The sequence below is a fragment of the Peromyscus leucopus genome, chromosome 14 (genome assembly GCF_004664715.2).
Source record: "Peromyscus leucopus breed LL Stock chromosome 14, UCI_PerLeu_2.1, whole genome shotgun sequence".
NCBI classification, from domain to species: Eukaryota; Metazoa; Chordata; class Mammalia; order Rodentia; family Cricetidae; genus Peromyscus; species Peromyscus leucopus.
The window spans coordinates 20,488,387-20,509,721 of NC_051075.1; the positions used below are offsets into that span (position 1 = coordinate 20,488,387).

The following is a 21,335-nucleotide window of genomic DNA, read 5'->3' on the forward strand; positions in this document are numbered from 1 at the left end:
CCATTTGGGGCAACATCCTGATAACAAGGACTGACACCTAAGGCCGGCTACGGCCACCCAGCTCATGTCAGGCCTTGGTCAGCAAAGCTTTTTGGTAACTCGGAGCTAGACAGCACCACTGAACACTGCCACACAGGCAGTATACCGTCCAAAACACATGGGTCATCCAAGAAATATGAAGCCAACGAAGAAGGCCAGCAGACAGCATGGCGCCAGCCGGGCATGGGGCTCCAGACCAACATCAATTTCGATAAATCAGTGGCATCTAACTTCCCATCCTGCAGGGCGGAACTTGGACCTACCACAGATGTCGCCTCTGACCTCCTTCTCACTTCCTCTAGTGCTACTTTTCAGGACTCCTGAAATGTTCAATTCTGGTACAGATTCAACACCACCTAAGGCCTAAGATGCCACTGGTCTACCAAAACCAGAGCCATAACTTAACGTAAGGCCACAGACAGGATGCACAGCCATATACAACACAGATCACACCAGCAGAAACCTCTGCATGTTGCTGGCATGGAGAGGGCCTAAGGGAATCTTCTGAGTGGTGGTTACAGACATGAAACACACACATGCGGTTGCCAGCTAACACAGCATCAGTCTAACTTAGAAAGGGAACTCCAAAGTTTAGGTTGGAATTCATGGTATATTTTTAAGTAGTAGGTGAATCTTAAATACCATTGTTCTATCTAAATATTTCTCTCACCCTTGTCCTCTACCCCTCACTCAGACAGCTGAAAGAAAAAGGCAGACATCAAAATGAACCAACGATCACGGGGAAAAGGCTAAAGAACACAACTACGCCATTTGGCTCTTTCTGTTGAGGTGACTGGACTGTAGTCCTACACCGACCATAACATGATAAGGATTTCCAGGCCTGGCGGCACACACCATCAATCCCAGCACTTGAGAGGCAGAGGCAGGTGGAGCTCTGTGAATTTGAGGCCAGCCTGGTCTATGTAGTGAGCTCCAGGACAGATCAGCCAAGACTATATAGAAAGACCCCATCACAAACAAAAAACAAAATAAAATAAAACAAGCAAACATAACAAGGACTTCTATTCAAGTTTCCCAAAGACTTCGCTGCCAGGTAAGAACAAAGGAAAATTATTGAAAACTAAGCTGTTTGAGCTGCTTCACTGCCAAGGAAGGTGGTGCCAATGAAACCACAACCCACATCATCTCATTATGTACAGGTTATAAGATGGGACATTAAAGACTTCCAGTGCGGTCGGTGCTTCTGGGCGGGGAGAACATAACAAAGACATCAGCACTCCAGTATATTCAGGTGGTCTACTAAAGAATCACAGGCTCTAACCAAAAAGCAAAGGTTTTATTTAGAAAACATGCTGACGAGGTGAATCATGAATTCATAATTTTGAGAAGCCCATGGATGCTGTGTTATTAAGTAAGCCCCAAAATGATAGCCATGTTAACATATGATTAAAAAAAAAAAAAAAGACAAGACCATCATGAGCTTTGAGCTCACTGGCATTCATTCGGTTCAGCCACCCCAACTGGCTAGTGGCAAGAACAGAGTCACATCTATAGATCAAGACGAGCCACAGCCCACACATTGCTGCTGTTAACAGAGTAACCTGTGAGGCACATCCTTGGTCATCTGAGCCGACCTTCCCACTACACTGGCTTGGCCATCCTGCCTAAGCTACATCTGGTTTGCGGAAGACTTGAGGATGGTCCAGAGAAGAGCAACAAAAGTGTCTGGAAAAAAATGGAAGAAGGGCCACAAAGGAAGATGAAAAACAAATGGAGTGGGAAAAGAGTTCTGCCGAAGATGTGGCGGCTAGGTGACGGTTCCTAAGACACCTCTAGAGGACGTGCCTCTCTCCGTGTGCAGAGGATTTTGGAAACCATCCCACCTGTTTGGAAGCATTAAGTTCAATGCACAAGAACATCCGTTACATTGTTGATAACCATCACTATCACCTCCACCGCACCCTCTTCGGCTTGGAAAGCTGCAGCCACCGTCCCGACTCCCCCTAGCCTCTGGCAGCCACCCGCGTCCCATCTCCACAGAGCTGACAGCTCAGGATACCACAGAAAGTGGAATCACACGGGATTTAAGCCTTGGCCACCACAGGCTTATGTCCCTTAGCATAATGTCCCCAAGCGCGGGTATTATTTTTAAGAAGGCATTTAACAAGCATTAACCGAGGATGATGACCAGCTGCTTCCCATCTTCCATAAGAACAAAGCAAACAAGTTTAAGTCGTGGGGTTGGAAAAGTTGTCATGTGGAACACAAGCTCCTTGAAAAAAAAAAAAAGGCTGTGCCTTTTCTCAACACTCCCAGAACGGCTATAACAACACCTTGCTCCCATACACAAAAGTGACCTGCAGGATAAATTAAAATTGTGAATTCCACAAGCCCTCATGGAGCCTTTGCTTGTGATACTGTGGACTGTGATAAAGACCACACCACCCTCGTCTTTGAAGACGATACAATTTACAGAAACGATTATCTTTCTTCAAGTTCTTATGGTGCCGTCATTTTTGCCACAGTCCAAGGATCACAAACAATGTCCAGACTGAATGCCAACTCTTGTAAACTGTGCAAGGCTGCCTACAGCCCTGGAACGAATCCTGAGTTCAGGAATGAACACAGAAAGGACACCACAACTATGGCTGGTCATGGGTCAAGAGGAGACAGGCACCGGTGGGTGTGACAAAGCCACATGCCTGCGGTTCCTGTCCAGACTCTCTACCTTTGTTTCTCACCGCCAATGGCCGAGTGGGATCTGCACCCGGTTCACACTTCTCTCCAGATAATGTGTCACAGTAACTGTCAGTACCGCACTTGGCATTCGCCTAGCATGCCCACACTCTGCAGGGTACTAATGCACAGTCACAGGACCAGACACAGCAACCAAGGTGGTTACTTGATTGCACACATACCCACTTGCCTGCTTTCTGGGTTCTCCGACCATTGCTCCATCCTTTCTGTTCTTTGTGCCATTGGTATTCTTCCCCGGCCTTTCTTTTCTTCCACTTCTTTCTTAGGGGACTCCCAGCTTTCAGGGACCCTCTCCCTGGGTGCCCTGGGTGCTCCAGGCTACCTTTTCTCATCCCTGAAAGTGTAAATGAAGTGCTGCCTAAAGGTGTGGCTTCCAGGTCCTCGTCTGCCCCTCTCTGCAGTATAGGGGTTCTTCACATAGCCACCCGAAACCGGTTGTGACCAGCAATTACCCATTTTTGTGGGAGTTTTCCTTACAGCCCCTAAACACTTCCCTGTGCTGGTGACCCACCCACTCCATAGAACTATTTCACCTTTTCACTAGCCACGCACATTTCTGCTTTTTTCCCTCTTTCTTCTTTTTATACACCTTCAGAACACAATCCTAAATGTCTTGTCCCCATGGTCAGGACCGTATAAACTCTTGCTGAGTGTTTTTGCCATCTACTCACCCAACTGTCTCTTGTTCGATCCAACTACATAACCCCACGCACCTGAATCTCAGCCTGGTCCAACTCAAGCTCTTTCCCTTGCCCCTCCTCCAAACAAGGTCTCTCCATCCACATCCCCTTACCTTCTATATAACTCTCTTGATGAACGCCTTTAATCCCAGCATATGGGAGGCAGAGGCATCTCTGTGAGTTTGAGGCCAGCCTGGGCGAGATCCAGGAAACTCGCCAAAGCTACACAGAGAAACCCTGTCTCAAAAAACAAATAATAATAATAATTGTTTTACATCTTTGTAATTACCGTCTTTATCCACGCATCTGTCCAACCCAGAAACCTGGGTCATTCCAGATCCTCCCTCTTCTCTTACTGTCAATCACTATTATCCTGGGTAATTCTCCATTCTTCTCTGTTTTGTTCTTTTCTCCATTCTCCCATCAGTGTCCTGTCTCAGGATGTCATCATTTTTCATCACGGCAACAGCCACCAACCTGTCATTGAAGTTCCTGCCCCTTCCGGTGCTCCTGCCTCCTGTAGAACCATCCTCTAGCCCACCTTGTCTTACTTCCTCGCTTGGGATTCCGCAATGGTTCCCTATAGTCTACGGGATGGACTCCAAGCACCGTAAGGATGTGTGAGGCATTGGGCTTGGCCCATGAGAACAGCCTCTTCTACCTTTGTTCCTATCCACTTCAGTTTCCAACAATAACGAAGTCCTCACATTCCCAGGACAAATCGGTCTGTACCTCAGGCCCTTCTCTTTGCCAGCTCCCAGGCCCACCCTGACATGAGGCTTCCTAGTTCACAGCCACTACCCTTCGAATGCCATCCCCAGTGCAAAGTCCTCTGCACTGCTGGACTCTTCAAGCTGCGGGTGGCACATACACGTCCTGACTGGCTTGAGCCAAAAGGGAGCATAGGAGGGTTCACAGCTCGGAAGGGATGTTAGGTCTCGGAGGCAAGTCAAGGCCTCTGCCCATGCCCGTTCCTGACTCTCATTCTAAAAGCATGTTCCTTTTCAATATTTCTCTTCTACTCCAAATTTCAGTCTGTTTCCTTGGACCTAGGCACTGGTGCACACTCGTAGTCCAGGTTTCCCAGGAGAGTGAGGCAGGAAGATTGCTTGAGCCCAGCGGACATTTCTAGGTAAAACATCAAGATTGCACCTCACTAAAAAAATACATATTTAATTTCTAAAAATATGCTTCAAGAATACCTTTTCAGAAGCCAGGTAATGGTGGCACACGCCTTTAATCCCAGCACTCAGGAGGCAGAGCCAGGCGGATCTCTGTGAGTTCAAGGTCAGCCTGGTCTGCAGAGTGAGATCCAGGACAGGCACCAGAACTACACAGAGAAATCCTGTCTTGAAAAAAACAAAAAACAAAAAACAAAAAAAGAATACCTTTTCAGACCTCAGCTGTGTTCGTCTAAACCTAGAAATCAGATCTTAAAATATTCGACCTATTACTAAGTTACACCAATAGTTAGTAGCATCTGATGGGTTACCTTATTGTCAGAAATGTGGGGCATGGGAAAGAGTTTGTATATTGAAAAAACTGGTGCAGTTAATGGAATGACTTCAACAAATATGCCTATGACCTTTTTAAAGCAGTCCGTAAAAAAATAAGTTATTCCTAGAGACGACCCTGAGACTCTCCTCCATACAGTCTAAATGCCTCAAAGATGCCATCCTTGGGGTAAAAAAAAAATAAAAAATAAAAACTCAGAAGAGACAAATAACCTCTGCAAAATCAATCAGCTGACCCACCCAAGGCAGCGAGAAGCCAAGCTCACTTGTAAAACACTCGTGTGGGAAAATAAAAAGCATCCCTGCTTGTCTGTTTTCAAGTTACTACAGAAACGAATCTTCCTAAGAATCTCTTCTCTCTCCTACACCAGACAGACATCAGCAAACCAGAGCCTGTGAGCCAAATCCAGTTCAACACCTGGTTTTGTAAATAAAGTTTTATTGGCACACAACCACACCCATCTGTTTATGCATTGTCCAGGCTGTCTTGGCACAACAGCTGCAGAGGGATGTTGTTAAAGGACCCACTCAGAATGCTGAAGGTACTCAGTACCTAGCCTTCTACAGAAATGCAAGTGAATCCAATCCTCACAAATTAAGGACTCCCCCTTATTTGCCAGTGACCAAGAAAAGGGGCTTCTTCTTCTTCTTCTTCTTCTTCTTCTTCTTCTTCTTCTTCTTCTTCTTCTTCTTCTTCTTCTTCTTCTTCTTCTTTTGTCACAGATTCAATGTGTCTATGATAATACAGCATTACCAATTGTTCAAAATCAAGTTGTAAATTCCTTGTGGTCTTTTACTGAGATACCGGATTCCCTTCTTGCCTTTTTTCTTTTCCATAACCTTGGATAGGATATGAGGAATATAGACCAATGGAACAGATAGGAGATCCAGTCAGAAAACCAGAGCAATGGGCACTTGATTTTTTTCACAAAGGTCCCAAAAATACACAAGAGAGAAAAGACACCATCTTCTACAGATCGTGCTGGCAAACTTGGATACTCACATGTAGGAACATGAAGCCAGAGCCCTGCCTCTCACCATGACTGAAAACTCATTCCGAATGCATCAGACTTCAATATGAGACCTTAAGAAAAATGTAAGGCCATCTCTTCAAGACACAAGCCAGGCCAGGGAGTTCATAGGAAGACCAAGTTTCTTAGGAAGCAAGGTTACTTGTCCCAACTGACAAATGGGACTTCACAAAATTAAAAAGCTTCTGTACAGCAAAAGAAATATCAAACCAAGTGAAAAGACAGCCTATAGAGTGGGAGAGAATCTTTGCTTGCTAGCTAGCCACCTGACAAACAATGAATACCTAGAATATACGAAGAGCTCAATGCCCCAGTCAACAAATGGGTTAATTGAGTGAACAGACAGTTGTCAAAAGGCAAAATACAAATGGCCAATAAACATATTTTTAAATGCACAATTTCGCTAGCCCCCATGGAAATGCAAATCAAATCTACTTTGAGATCTTGTCTTACTCCAATTAGAATGTCAGTCACAAAGAAATGAAATAAAGACAAATGCTGACTTTTGTTGACAAAGAGCTGTGGACAAAAGTAACTCCTAGACACTGCTGGAGGGAATGTAGTCCAGAAACCAACATGAATTCAAAAACTTGCCATGTGATCTAGCTGTTAACACTCCTGGGTATTCACATGAAGGACTCCAAGTCAACTCCCCCAGAGAGTCTTAGCCACCAATGTTACTGTAGCACCACTCACAATCACTAAGTTATTGAACCAACCTGTGTGTCTAAAAACAAAGAAATGGATAAAGAAAATGTGTGATACATACCCAGTGGAATTTTTTTCATCCATAAAGAAGAATGAATCTGGGGCTGGCAAGATGTCTCAACAAATAAAACATTTCCCACCAAGCCTTATGACCTGGGTTTGATCCCCTGGTCCCACGTGATAGAAGGAGAGAACCAACTCCTGTAAATTGTCCTCTGTCCTGCACACTTACACTTGGTGTACACACACACACACACACACACACACAAAATAAATAAATAAATAAATAAATAAATAAATAAATAAATAAATAAGGAATAAAGAGAAGAATGAAGTGATTTCATTTTCAGGAAGATGGATGCAGCTGGGAATAATCATATTTAGTGAATTAAGCCAGTCTCAGAAAATCTTGGGTGTGCCTCTCTCATTTGTGATTCCTAGGTTTTGTGTAGTTCCACAATCCTGTGTGCACACACACACGAAGTATAAGTGGAGGTGAAACTGCCCAGCACAGGGGCAAACAAGAAAGGCTGGGGAGAGGGAGAGGAGAACACGCCAATGTACAGCACATACCGGGATGAAAAATGTCTTAATTAAATTAGATTTTTCATTCTTAAATGCCGATGCCAGTGCATAGGCTTGTCAAAAGTCCTCAGAATGGGTGTTTGAGCCCACGTGTCTTAGGGTTTCAGCTGCTGTTGAGAGACACTGTGACCATGGCAACTCTTACAAAGGAAAACACTTAATTGGGGCTGGCTTACAGTGCAGAGGTTTAGTCCATTATCATCATGGCAAGACGTGGCAGCCTGCAGGTAGGCATGGTGTTAGAGAAAGAGCTGACAGTGCTATATCTTTTTGTTGTTGTTGTTTGTTTTTTGAGACAGGGTTTCTCTGTGTAGCTTTGCACCTTTCCTGAAACTCACTCTGTAGCCCAGGCTGGCCTCGAACTCACAGAGATCCACCTGCCTCTGCCTCCCGAGTGCTGGGATTAAAGGCGTGTGCTGCCACCACCCTGCTGAGAGTGCTATATCTTGATCCAAAGGCAAGAGGAAGTGAACTGTGTCACTGGGCATAGCTTGAACATGGGAGACCTCAAAGCCCACCCCCACAGTAACACACTTCCTCCAACAAGGTCATACTTACTCTAACAAAGCCACACCTCCTAATACTGCCACTCTACACTACAGGGGGGAGGGGCATTTTCTTTCAAACTACCATATTGTGACAAATGATTAAGAAAATCCTGGGCTGGTGAGATGGCTCTGCAGATAAGAACCCCTGCTGCCAAAACCAGAATTCAATCCTTGGTGCCCAAAAAACTGACTCCCAGAAGTTGTCCTCTGATCTCCATGTTCACTAGGGCACATGCATATGCACACATACACACACATATTGAATAAATAAATGTACAAAAGATTAGCTCCATAAAAATCACATAAAAACATGGTCTTTTTACAGCAAGGAAAAACTAAGAAATAACTAAGTCCTGTGAGGAATTCAACACATTTGTAGAATAAAGGGGGAATAAGAAATGATCTCACAAGACACAGAAAGCACAGGATAATCACCATCAGCACTCAAGATTCTACCCTGCAAACAAACAAACAAAAGCTCTGAGCTCAAGAAGAATGGAGCTGGGTGTGGATGCTCATACATGGAATCCCAGCACTTGGGAAGCAGAGCCAAGAGGATCATTGAGAGTTCAAGGCCAGCCTGCCCCATATAGTAAGTTCCAAGTCAATAAGAGCTACAAAGTGAGACCTTGTATCAAAGAAAAACAGGAATAGAAGAGTGCTGGGATTTGTATGTCTGTGAGCCATTCTCGGTTTTGTGGCTTTACCCAGCAGGTCGCATAAGGATGATAGACAGGGCTGAGTGCAGTGTTGAGATAGTCTGACTCGTGTGCTGGGGGATGGTCTGTATGGCAAATGTGTTGCTCTGATTGGTCAATAAAAAACTGACGGCGTGTAGGCAGGAAGTAAGCGGACTAACAGAAAGAAAAAAAAAAAAAAAAAAAAGGAAAACAGATTAAAAATAAAAAAATAAAAAAAAAATTTAAGCTAAAGAACAGTTACAAGAAGCTGCCATGGCATACAGTGTAACCAATATAAGTTCTGTGTTATTTCGGTCTAGCGCTATGGACTAGCAGTGAAAAGATGTCTGATATGGCAAGAGAAAATTAAGCTAAGAAGAATTTTCTAAATCAGATGAAAGCAAATCTTGGCAGTTCTGACATTAAATATTATATTGAATAGTGAAGTGTTGGAACATAGGAAATAAACCAGAAGTGCTTGCTACCCTTCCACACACACACTGTACAAGGAAATTCTAAGTTGTGAAGCAAAATGAAAAAACACACGTGTGAAGAAATAAATGCCATTGTTCAGATAGCATGAATGTGTTCGTGCTAATCCAAGAGTATCTATCTATAGGTTGTATAAATTCGAAAAGCTCAAAATTATCTGTGAATTATTAGAATTGTACATTTGTAAATTGCTCAGAATGGATGGATTCAAGGCTAATATGCAAAAGTCAACTACATTTCAACCACCAACAATTAGAGAAGTTAAAACCTTAATAATGATATCTGCCATGTTTGTGGGTCAGAATTCCTGTCTAAATGTACTATGTAGTTATACATGTGTCATATGCTAAATAGCATAATGCCTCCAATATATCCGGATTACCTGGACATTCAATAATGTCTCAGTCAAAATACGTGTATGATGAGACAGGAATGGAGGTACACACCTTTAATCCCAGCATTTGGGAAGCAGAGACAAACAGATCTCTGTGAGCTTGAGGCCATCCTGGTCTACACAGCAAGTTCCAGGCTAGCCAAGGCTACATAGTGAAACCTTGTCTGAAAAAAAATGTATGTATGAAGTGTGTGTATGTATGTATGTATGAATGAAGTGTGTGTGTGTGTGTGTGTGTGTGTGTGTGTGTGTGTGAAAACTTACAAGACACATCAACTTCAAAACCATATGGAAATACAAAGGGCCAAACAAATCCAAGACAAATTTGAGGAGGAAGACTATGTATGGTAAGTGTCTTAGTCAATGCTCTATTGCTATGAAGTATTGTGGAATATTTGTTTAACTATGTAAAGATGTGTTGCTGTTTTACCTTGCCTGCCTAAGGCATCTGATTGGTCTAACAAAAAGACGAATAGCCAATAGCCAGAAAGGAGGTATAGCAGGACTTTCAGGCAGGGAAAATAAGTAGGAGGAGGAATTTAGGCTTGGGGGAAGAAAGAAAAAGAGACACCAGAGGGATGCCAAGGGCCAGACAGACACAGAGGAAGCAAGAAAGTAGGACATACAGAATGAAAGGCAAAAGGCCCCAAGGCAAAATGTATGTGAATAGAAAAAGGTTAAATTGAGTTAAAAGAGTTAGTGGGACAAGCCTAAGCTAAGGCCGAGCATTCACAATTAATAGTAAGTCTCTGTGTCTTTGGGAGCTGGTTGACAGCCCAAAGAAAATTGCAGCTACAGTGAAGAGACACCATGACCATGGCAACTCTTACAAAGGAAAACATTTAATTGGGGCTGGCGTATAGTTCAGAGGTTTAGTGCATTATCATCATGGCCTGACATGGCAGCATGCAGGCAGACATGGTGCTAGAGAGGTAGCTGAGAGTTCTACATTCAGATCAGCAGGCAGGAGTCAGAGAGAGACACTGGGCCCCACTTGAGCATTAGAAAGCCCAAAACCCACCCCCAGTGACACACTTCCTCCAAGAAGGCCACACCTCCTAATCCATGTCAAGTAGCATCACTCACTTATGACCAAGCATTCAAATATCTTAGGCTATGGAGGCCATTCCTATTCAAACCACCACAGCGAGATTGCTATGCTGGGTAGCAAAACTCAACAGATAATTAGGGTGGTATTTTCTGATAAATACAAATATGATACACATGTGTATGTATGTATGAAGTGTGTGTGTATGTGTGTGTGTGTGTGTGTGTGTGTGTGTGTGTGTGTGAGAGAGAGAGAGAGAGAGAGAGAGAGAGAGAGAGAGAGAGAGAGAGAGAGAGAGAGAGGTAACTTACAGGACACACCAATTTCAAAACCATATGGAAATACAAAGGGCCAAACAAATCTGAGACAAATTTGAGGAGGAAGACTATGATAAGTGTCTTAGTCAATGCTCTATTGATATGAAGTGTTGTGGAATATTTGTTGCCCCACATGTTGACAAGATCAAAGCAGAAGAACCATAAGCCTATAACAGACAATGCACCTGTGCATACAGATGTTCTCCAAGATTATAATTGTTCAGCTTGGGGCTGGGGGAATAGGAAGACATTGCTCACTCGTGTTAGTTACTTGTCTCATTGCTGTGACAAAAACATCCTAAGGGAGAGGGGCTTTATCTTAGCTCACAGTTTGAGGGTACAGGCTACTGTGGCAAAGAAGTCAGGGAGCCAGGAGTGTGAGTCCCCTGGTCACATTATATCCACAGTCAAGAAGCAGAAAGTGATGATACAGTGTTTGGCTCCTTTCTTTCAGACCAAGGCCCCAGTCCATAGAACACTACTGCCCACATTTAGGGCAGCTCTTCCCACCTCAACTAACCCAGTCTAGGTACCCCACATACACTCCCAGAGATCTGTTTCCATGGTGATTCTAAATCCCATCAAGTTGACAATCAAGATCAACTCTTAACAACATTCAAAAGAATGTTAGCTTTGAATTTTAATGTTTTCCTGGCCTAGGGATTTAAAGAACAAGGCTTTTTCTGAACAACAAGCAAGCACAGCTCCTGGCCACGTGAGGGAAACACTCTACGATGTACTGTGCTGCTGGCTTGCATTTGTTTGGTAGGTCATACTGAATGCATTTTCGATTTACAATGGACCTATTGAGACAACACCATCATACTCCCCTCTAGGAGCATCTATATTTGATTTTCAAGACAGATGGAACTAAGAGTGATGGGCAGAATGCTTGCCAGTGATTCATTTGGAAAACAAAACATAAAGATGGCTGCACTATTACTTTGTAAGACAGTCATCCCTGAGTAGCCGTGGAAGGATTGGAACCAAGATACCCAAGTTCTCAGATACTCGAAACCTCTAGATAAAAAGCATGGTATCTGTGTGTAGCATCTCACAAACTCTAGCATCTCTGGGTGCCTATCACCCTAACACAATGCCAATGCTGTGTAAATACTGGTTATATGGTAGGAACAATAACAGATGTGGGAGTTGTGTGCATCAGAAGAGAACTATGGTTTCACCTTTCTAACAGTTCCAGTCATCAATTAGCTGTCTCTAAATCTCTAGATCAATCATTACAAGAAATGTCTCCATTGCAGGCAACAATAAAGACATGTAAAAGTATTAACCCCAAAGGAAAAGAAAGGCTAACTGGGATTGCTTTGAAATTAGTAACTTCTACTCACTAAAATCTGCCATGGCCACAAAAATACAACTGTTTAGAGAGAACTTAGGGAAAGGCGAATATCTAAATACAAAGCATCTATAACTCAAAAAAGTGGACAAACAGCTCTGGAAAATTAAGCAATACAACTAAATTCACAGAAAAAAGACAGCAAAATACGCAATCAATCATGTTACAGAAATGTAAAATTAAATGACAATGAAACACACACACACACACACACACACAGCTGAAATTAAGGACTGGCAATGTGAGGGAAGTGCCTGGGGTCTCTTGTGCTGCTGCCTAGCACATCAGCTAGTACAGTGAGCTAGGGAGGATAGATACTACCATGGCATTTGAAAGTACTCTGTGTAAATCTATACAATGCAATTAAGATGCTGTTTTGAGGGAGGTTTGTAGTGTTACATAAATATTTGCTATCAATATTGGAAGTAAAATTTAATAAAATAAATATCCATTATATTATGTGCAATAGCCAAGGAAGCCCAAAGGAAATAATAAAGCTGAGAGCAGAATCAATGAAATAAAGTAAATATACACTAGAGAGGTTGATTAAGAAAGCCAAAAGAGTATCACATTCTGGATCCAGCTGTAGATTAGAAGCCTCACCAATGAAACTGTGAAAGAAAAGAGATAATACATACTAATCTCTTTTCCTGAAAGAGATAGGATCTCTAAATGAACATTGAGCCAGGCGAGATCTCAGAGAGGGGCAGATAGAATGTGAGTGTGCTGGATAGTTTTATGTCAACTTGACAAAAGCTAAAGTCATCTGAGAGGAGGGAACCTCTATTAATAAAATGCCTCCATAAGACCAAATTGCAGTGTAGCTGGAGTTTTCTCCAGTCCTGCCCAGCCCCACGGACCCCACAACCACTTATAAAATAATCACTCAGAAGCTCATATCAATTAAACTGCTCGGCCATTAGCTCAGGCCTACCACTGTCTAGCTCTTGCACTTAAACTCAGCCCATTTCTATTAATCTATACCTTGCCACGTGTCTCATGGCTTACCAGTAACTTACGTCTTGTTACTGATCGAGGTGGCTGGCAGCATCTCCTGACTCAGCCTTCTTCCACCCATCATTCTCCTCTCTTCTTGTCCCGCCTACACTATCCTTCCTGCCTGGCTACTGGCCAATCAGCGTTTTATTTATCAATCAATCATAGTAACATATTTACAGCATACAAGACATCCCACATCATTGCAGCCACGCCTGTAGGGCATTTTCTTTTCTTTTCTTTTTAATAGTTTATTAACTTTATTTTATGTGCATTGGTGTGAAGATGTCACATCCCCTGGAACTGGAGTTACAGTTGTGAGCTGCCATGTGGGTGCTGGAAACTCAATCCAGCATTTTCTTAATTAGTGATTGATGGGGGAGGGCCCAGCTCATCATGGGTGGTTCTGGGTTCTATAAGAAGGCAGACAGAGCAAGCCATGGGGAGCAAGCCTGTTAGCAACACCTCAATGGCCTCTGCATCAGCTCCTGCATCCAGGTTCCTGCCCTGCCCAAGTTTCTGTCCTGACTTCCTTTAATGATGAACTGTGATGTGGAAGTATAAGCCAAATAAACCCTTTCCTCCCCAACTAGCTTTTTGGTCATGGTGTTTCATTGCAACAATAGAAACCCTGACTAAGGCAGTGAGTCAAGCTGCACCATGAACCCAGTGGAACCTTTGAGAAAGCACTTCTCTCACACACCCTAGTCCTGCAGGTATAGAAGTTGAAGCAGTGTTCAGAGTCCAGCTCAGGTAGGTGAGAAACGCCAGACAATGACTTCTAACCTCTACTCCCTTGCACATGAGCACCACAAAACACCAGGGCTGCTGGTGAAGCCTTGGGGTCGCACTTGCTGCTGCTCCCACACAGCACCAAGGCCAGTCTAGCTGGGTTGTGTACAGCCAATCGGAGAAAGCACCCAGAAGACAGTGAGGATTACGTCTTTCTTACTGCAGGTGTGCAAAACACACTCTAAAAAAAACTAGGTTATTCTACCCTAGTGGAGATATAGACCCCAAATTTGATATTATAGGTCTAAACTAGAATTGCAAACTGAGCCTTCCCCATAAGTTTAGTTTGCTATGAGATATATCACAGACAGAGCAGAGCTTCAAATCCCATCCCACCAAGGACAAAATACTAACCAATAGGATTATTTTTCCTCTTTTAATAAAAATAGATTCTCTTCTCGTACAATACACCCTTATTACAGTTTCCCCTCCCTCTGTTCCTCCCAGTTCCTCTCCACCCCTCCTCCCATCCAGATCCACTCCTTTTCTGTCTTTCATTAGAAAAGAACAGGCTTCTAAGAGATAACAACCAAACATAACAAAATAAAATATAAGTATAAAACAAAAACCATCACATCGAAGTTGGACAAGGCAACCCAACAGGAGGAAAAGGGCCCCAAGAGAAGGCACAAGAGTCAGAGACCCACTTGTTCACATCCTCAGAAGTCACACAAAAATACTTAACTGAAAGCTATAATACATACACAGACCTACAGACTAGTGTAGACCTGTGTAGGCCCTGTGCTTGCTGCTTCAGTTTCTGTGAGTTCATATGAGCTTTGCTCAGTTGATTTAGAAGGCCTTGTTTTCTTGGTGTCCTCCATCTCCTTCTCCATCCCTCTTTCTGTCTCCTCTTCTAAAGGGTTCTCTGAGCTCTGAGAGGAGGGAATTGATGGAGCTGTGTGTTTCTATCTATCTATCTATCTATCTATCTATCTATCTATCTATCTATCTGTCTGTCTGTCTGTCTAACTATCTATCTCTTTCTATATCTCTGCATAATGCCTTGCTGTAGGTATCCTGCATTTGTTACCATCTGCTGCAGGAGGAAGCTTCTTCCCTGATGATGGCTAAGTAAGACACTGATCTATGTGTATAGCAGAATTTCATTAGGAATCGTTTGATACTTTTTTTTTTAGACAAGTAGTATTTGGTTTTACCATAAGCCACTGGGCTATCTAGTCTCTGGTTCTTGCTCATCCAAGCAGTGCCACCATATGGGTTCTATCTCCTGGAGTGGACCTTAAATCAGATCAGACATTGGTTGGTTACTCCCACAAGGTTTGTGCCACCACTGTCCTAGCACATTTTGCAGGCAGGACAGATTGTAGATCAAAGGTTTTGTAGCTGGGTTGGTGTTTACATTTCTCTTTAGTAGCCCGTAAAGTACCTTTCTATGTCACAGAAACTAGAATATGGGGGTGAAGTTTCTATGTAGGCACCCTACATGTTTTCTCCCCCTACATGTTTAATGAGTGGTGTGGGTGCTGTCTTCAGCAATGGGGCCTTACTGTCAGTTTGTAGAGAGCAACCTATTATCTTGGCAACAGCCTGGGTTGTTTGGGGATTTCCATAGGATCCCTTTGGCTAACAACTCAATTGGATGTAACCCATTCCAAGTACCAGAAACTTCATTTGGTGACAATAAATGGCCAGTATGGACTCTGTCTCCCTTATTATTTGGAGACTTCATTTGGATCACATTCCTATGTTTTAGGAAGTTTCCACTGAGCTAAGTTTCCAAACTATCCCTCAAATGCCCCACAATTCTACCTGTCTCCCTCTGCATTCCCTTCCCCAACCCCATTTCCCATCCCCAATACAACCTGATCTTCTGGTTCCTGTCAGCCCCACCCCAAGTCTACCCATTGAAATCTATTCATTTCCCCCTCTTAGGGAGAACCATGTGTCTCACCTAGACCCTTCCTCTATACATAACTCCTCTGTGCCTATGATTGTAGCTTGGTTATTATTTATTTAATAGCTAATATCCACATATAAGTGAAAACATACCATATTTATCTTTCTGGGTTGGTTTAACTCACTCAGGATGACTCTTTTTTTTTTTATAGCTTCATCCATTTGCCTACAAATTTCATGATGTTGTCATTTTAGACAGTTGAGTAATACTCCAATGTGTAACTGTACCACATTTTCTTTATCCATTCCTCAGTTGAGGGCCACCTAGGTTGTTTCCAGTTTCTGGCCATTATAAATAAAGCCACAGTGAATGTGGTTGAGCAAGCATCCTTGTGGTAGGATGAAGTGTCCCTTGGGTATATGCCCTAGGGTGGTATAGCTAGGTCTTGAGGTAGATCAATTCCCAGTTTTCAGAGGAACCGCCATGTTGATGTCCATAGTCCTGTACAAGTTTGCACTCCAACTAGCAATAAAGGAGTGTTCCCCTTGCTCCACATTCTTGCCGGCATGAGCTGTCACTTGTTTTATTGATCTTAGCCATTCTGACAGGTGTAAGATGAAATCTCAAAGTAGTTTTGATTTGTACTTCTCTGATGGCTAAGGATATTGAACATTTCTCTAAGTGTTTCTCAGACATTTGAGTTTCCTCTATTGAGAATTCTGTTTAGATCTATACCCCATTTTTAAATTGGATTATTTGGTTTTTTGAAATCTATTTCTTGAATTCTTTATATATTTTGGATATTAGTCCTCTATCGGATGTGGAGTTGGTTAAAAATCTTTTCCCGTTCTGTAGGCTGTCACTTGGTCTTAATGACAGTGCCCTTTGCCTTACAGAAGCTTCTCGGTTTCATGAAATCCCATTTATCAATTATCAATCTTAGTGCCTGCATTTTGCATGTTCTGTTCAGAAAGTCTTCTCCTGTGACAATGAATTCAAGGCTATTCCCCACTTTCTCTTCTATCAGGTTCAGTGTGTCTGGTTTTAAGTTGAGATCTTTGGTCCATTTGGACTTGTTTTGTGCAGAGTGATAAATATGGATCTATTTGCATTGTTCTATGTGCACATCCAGTTTGACTAATTTGGGTGCCTTTGCATTGAAATGTCCAATTCCAAACATCTATGCCCTAAATGCAAAGGCACCCAAGTAAGTGGGTGGAGCTCTCCTTTGAGGAGCGTGTAGTGTCCTTCCCTATCTCTTCTGATTGGTTTTGGTGTGAAGTATATTTTTTTAGATATTAAAGTGGCTATACCAGCTTGTTTCTTAGGTCCATTTGCTTGTAATATCTTTTCCAATCCTTACCCTGTGGTAATCTCTATCCTTAATGTTGAGGTGTGTTTCTTGGATGCAGCAGAAGGATGGATCCTGTTTTCACATCCATTCTATTAGTCTGTGTCTTTTTATTGGGGAATTGAGACCATTGGTATTGAGGGACATCAATAACCAATGATTGTTGATGTCTGTTATTTGGTTGTTGTTGTTGTTGTTGTTGGTGGTGGTGGTGGTGGTGGTGGTGGTGGTGGTGGTGGTGGTATGTGTGTGTGTGTTTCCCTTTGATTTGGTGGTCTAAGATTATTTATTCCCTTTATTTTCATGGTTGTCGTTAACTTCCTTAGGTTAGAGATTTTCTTCTAGCACCTTTTGTAGGTTTGAGTTTGTAGATAAATATTACTTAAATTTGTCTTTATCGTGGAATATCTTATTTTCTCCATCTATGGTGATTGAAAGTTTTGCTAGGTATAGGAGTATGAGCTGGCATCTGTGGTCTCTTAGAGTCTATAAGACATCTATCCAGCTCCTTTCTGACTTTTAGAGTCTCTATTGTGAATTCAGGTGTAATTCTAATAGGTCTGCCTTTGTATGTTACTTGGTCTTTTTCCCTTGCAGCTTTTAATATTCTTTCTGTGTTCTCTATGGTTAGAGTTTTGACTATTAAGTGCTGAGGGGACTTTCTTTTCTGGACCAATCTATTTGGTGTTCAGTATGCTTCTTGTACCTTTATAGACATTTCCTTCTTTAAATTAGGAAATGTATTTTCTATGATTTTGTTGAAAATATTTTCTGGGCATTTGAGCTGGGTTTTTTTCTCCTTCCTCTATTCCTATTATTCTTAAATTTTGTCTTTTCACAGGGTCCCACATTTCTTGGATGCTTTGCATCAGGAGTTTTTTAGATTTAACATTTTCTTTGACTGATGTATCCATTTTTTCTATCCTGTCTTTAACACCCTGAGACCCTTTCTTCAATGTCTTGTGTTCTGTTGCTGAAGCTTGCCTCTGTAGTTTCTGTATGATTCCCAGATTTTTCAATTCCGGAATTCCCTCAGTTTGGGTTTTCTTCTTCAATTCTGGTTCCATCTTCAAGTCTTTAACAATTTTATTCATTTCCTTACACTGTTTGTTTGTGTTTTCCTGGGTTTCTTTAAGGGATTATTCATTTACTCACACTGCTTGTGTTTTCCTGGATTTGTGTAAGGGATTTATTTATTCATTTCCTCTTTCAGGGCCCCTACCATCTTCATACAGGCTGTTCAAGGTCTTTTTCTTGAGCTTCAGCTATGTTGGAATATTCAGAGCCTACTGTGGTAGGGTTGCTGGGCTCTAGTGGAGACATACTGTCCTGGCTGTTACTATGTTTTTACTGTGGCATCTAGGCATCTGGAATTGGGATGGGTGGTTATAGGCCTAGGTGCTGATTTCTGGTTTTGTATTTGTTGGGTGGGTATTTTGTTCTTTGGTTTCTATTTTCTGTCTGGATTTTAAAAGAGTGTGGTAGCTGTGTGTTGCCTGGTAGGGAATTGTCTTGTGAACCTGATAAGTGTGACCACTGGGGGTTCCAGTAAAATGTGTTTCTGGGTATTGGGAACTGACACTTAGAATTGGGGGTAGGCTAGGGGTCTGAAGGGATTCACAGAAGGTAGGAAAGCAAAATCCTGTTCAGCCAGGATCTGCTTATTTAGTGACCTTTGCTGTGGATATCATTCTATATAAATAAAACACTGATGGCCAGTGACCAGACAGGAAGTATAGGTGGGACAAGGAGAGAGGAGAATTGGGGAAACAGGAAGAAGGGGGAGAGACACTGCAGCCACCACCAGGACGAGCAGCATGTAAAGACGCCGGTAAGCCACCAGCCATGTGGCAAGGTATAGATTTATAGAAATGGGTTAATTTAAGATATAAGAACAGTTAGCAAGAAACCTGCCACGGCCATACAGTTTATAAGCAATATAAATGTCTGAGTGATTATTTTATACGTGGATTGTGGGACTGCGGGGCTTGGTGGAACCTGGAGAGAAGCCCTCCAGCAACAGACCTTGGAATGGGGGGAAACAGTGAACAGAGGTTACCCCAGAAGGTCTGTATAGAGCTAGGGATGGGACTGGGGATTGTAATTAGAGGAACAAAAGGAGAGGGGAAGATCTATGGCCAGCCTCCCTGCTTCCCTGGCAGGAGTGGCCTTTGGGTTAGCAGGGGGTGTCGGCTCGGTTTATGGGTCAGCATTGAGTTGTGAGGAGGGAGGGTAGGAGGGGAAGATCTGGGGGATCCATGAGAGATGGGGACAGAGGGCAGCAAAGACTGAAGTGGGTGTTCTGTTGCAGAACTGGGGGTGAGACTGGGGACCAGGTCTGAAGGAACAGAAGGAAAGGTGAAGATCTGCGGTCAGCCTACCTGGTTCCCTGGGAGGAGTGGCCTGAGGGATTTTTTATTTTTATTTTTATTTTTTGGTTTTTCAAGACAGGGTTTCTCTGTGTCACCTCTGTGTCTTAGAGCTTGCTCTGTAGGTCAGGCTGGCTCAAACTCAGGAGATCCACCTGCCTCTGCTTCCCAAATACTGGAATTAAATGCCCAGCTGGGATTTTTTTAAATCTAATGTGCTTTATTATATACTGCCTGTATGTATGTGTGAGAGAGAGGTGGGGTGGTGCACCTGTGGACATATCAGTCAGAAGTTGATCAGGTGTCTATTTAATCCCTTTTTTTTTTGAGACAAGGTCTCTCAATGAACCCAGAGCTCAGCAATTTGACTAGATGGACTGACCAGCAAGTCCCAAGGATTCTCTTTGCCTCCAGAGTGCTGGGACTGGAGGTGTGTGCTGCTGTGTCTGGCTCTTAGCTGAGTGCTAGACCAAATTCAGATCCTCACACATACACACTCTACCAATGAACCACACCCCAGCCCAACTTTGCCCTTTTTTGTTTATTACAGCCAATTTGTTAGTAATTTTTTAATTTTATATTTAACTTTTTTAAGTAATAAGGAGCAGCTATTAAAATACAAGGAAAACAAATTGTGGGATATAATTGTGACTCATAGTTTGGGCTGTAAGTATTTATTAAAAACAAAGAGCATTACATGATCATAATAGCCACATTTTCCTATGTAAAGATTATAATTAAATACCAGCATATTGTTACATGCCACAAGCATTCACAATGAATGCATCCATAAACATTTCATTTATATTTTTGCTTTCTTCTTTTATGAGTATGGTGTCTTTCCTCATTCTTCTGTTTCTGTCATCTTGACTGAGTTTTTATCCTTACATCTTTTTCATTTTTATGAGCTTCTACTCCATACTCCTCAATGCCATGAATTTTCAACATCCAAATACTTTGCATGGGGCTGTCATGAATCTACTGAGGCCGATTGTCTTCCTTGATACTTTTCAGTATCATCATCTGCTTTTTCCTGCTCCTTCTTGCTCAGGGCTACTGAGTTCTTCCCTGTGTGCTTTCACCACATCCCAGATACGGCAGTGTGTGATTTCTTGACTATATGAACACTCTTTGTACTGTAGGCCTGGTGTCTTCTTTTATAATCTCTCACTTCTGCCAGGATTTCCCCACGAGATTTTGGACATTTTCAGATTGCCTTGACTGACTTTACCAGTCAAGTCTATAAAGATCACTGTCATTTTCAATGACTTGAGAAGCAGATCACTTTTTCTTTGTCCCTTCAATGACAAAATCACCAATGGCATGATGATCTGCTTGGGTGAGGTCACAAACAGACTATTCATGATTCAGAGGAACTTCAACAGGCACTGAGGAATACATTACTTAATTATTTGATTATAAGAATCACCATGTAGCCAGGTGGTGGTGGTGTACACTTTTTTTTTTAATCTGTGAAATAGATTCTTATTTAATGAAGGACAGTCACTTTTTTTTATCTGCCCTACATTTCTATTCAAAGTGTTGTCAGTTTTTTTTTAGTTTTCTTTTTTTTCTTTTATCTTTTTAAAGAAATTTTCTACTCATTCCACATACCACCCACAGATCCCCTCTCCTCCCTCCTCCCCCCCCCTAGCCTTCTCTCCCAAGCCACCCCATATCCCCACATCCCCCAAATCAAGGTCTCCCATGGGGAGTCAGCAGAGCCCAGCACACTGAGCCTAGGCAGGTCCAAGCCCCTCCCCACTGCACCAAGGCTGTGCAAGGTGCCACACCACAAGCACCGGATTCCCAGAAGCCTGCCCATGCACCAAGGACAGATCCTGATCCCCTTGTC

The 21,335-nt window shown here is 42.6% G+C and overlaps 1 pseudogene; it reads right to left on the reverse strand.

Moving 5' to 3' along the window:
• Window positions 1-20,278: 20,278 nt before the first annotated feature.
• LOC114693392 lies at window positions 20,279-20,881 on the reverse strand (annotated as a pseudogene).
• Between the last annotated feature and the right edge of the window lie 454 nt (window positions 20,882-21,335).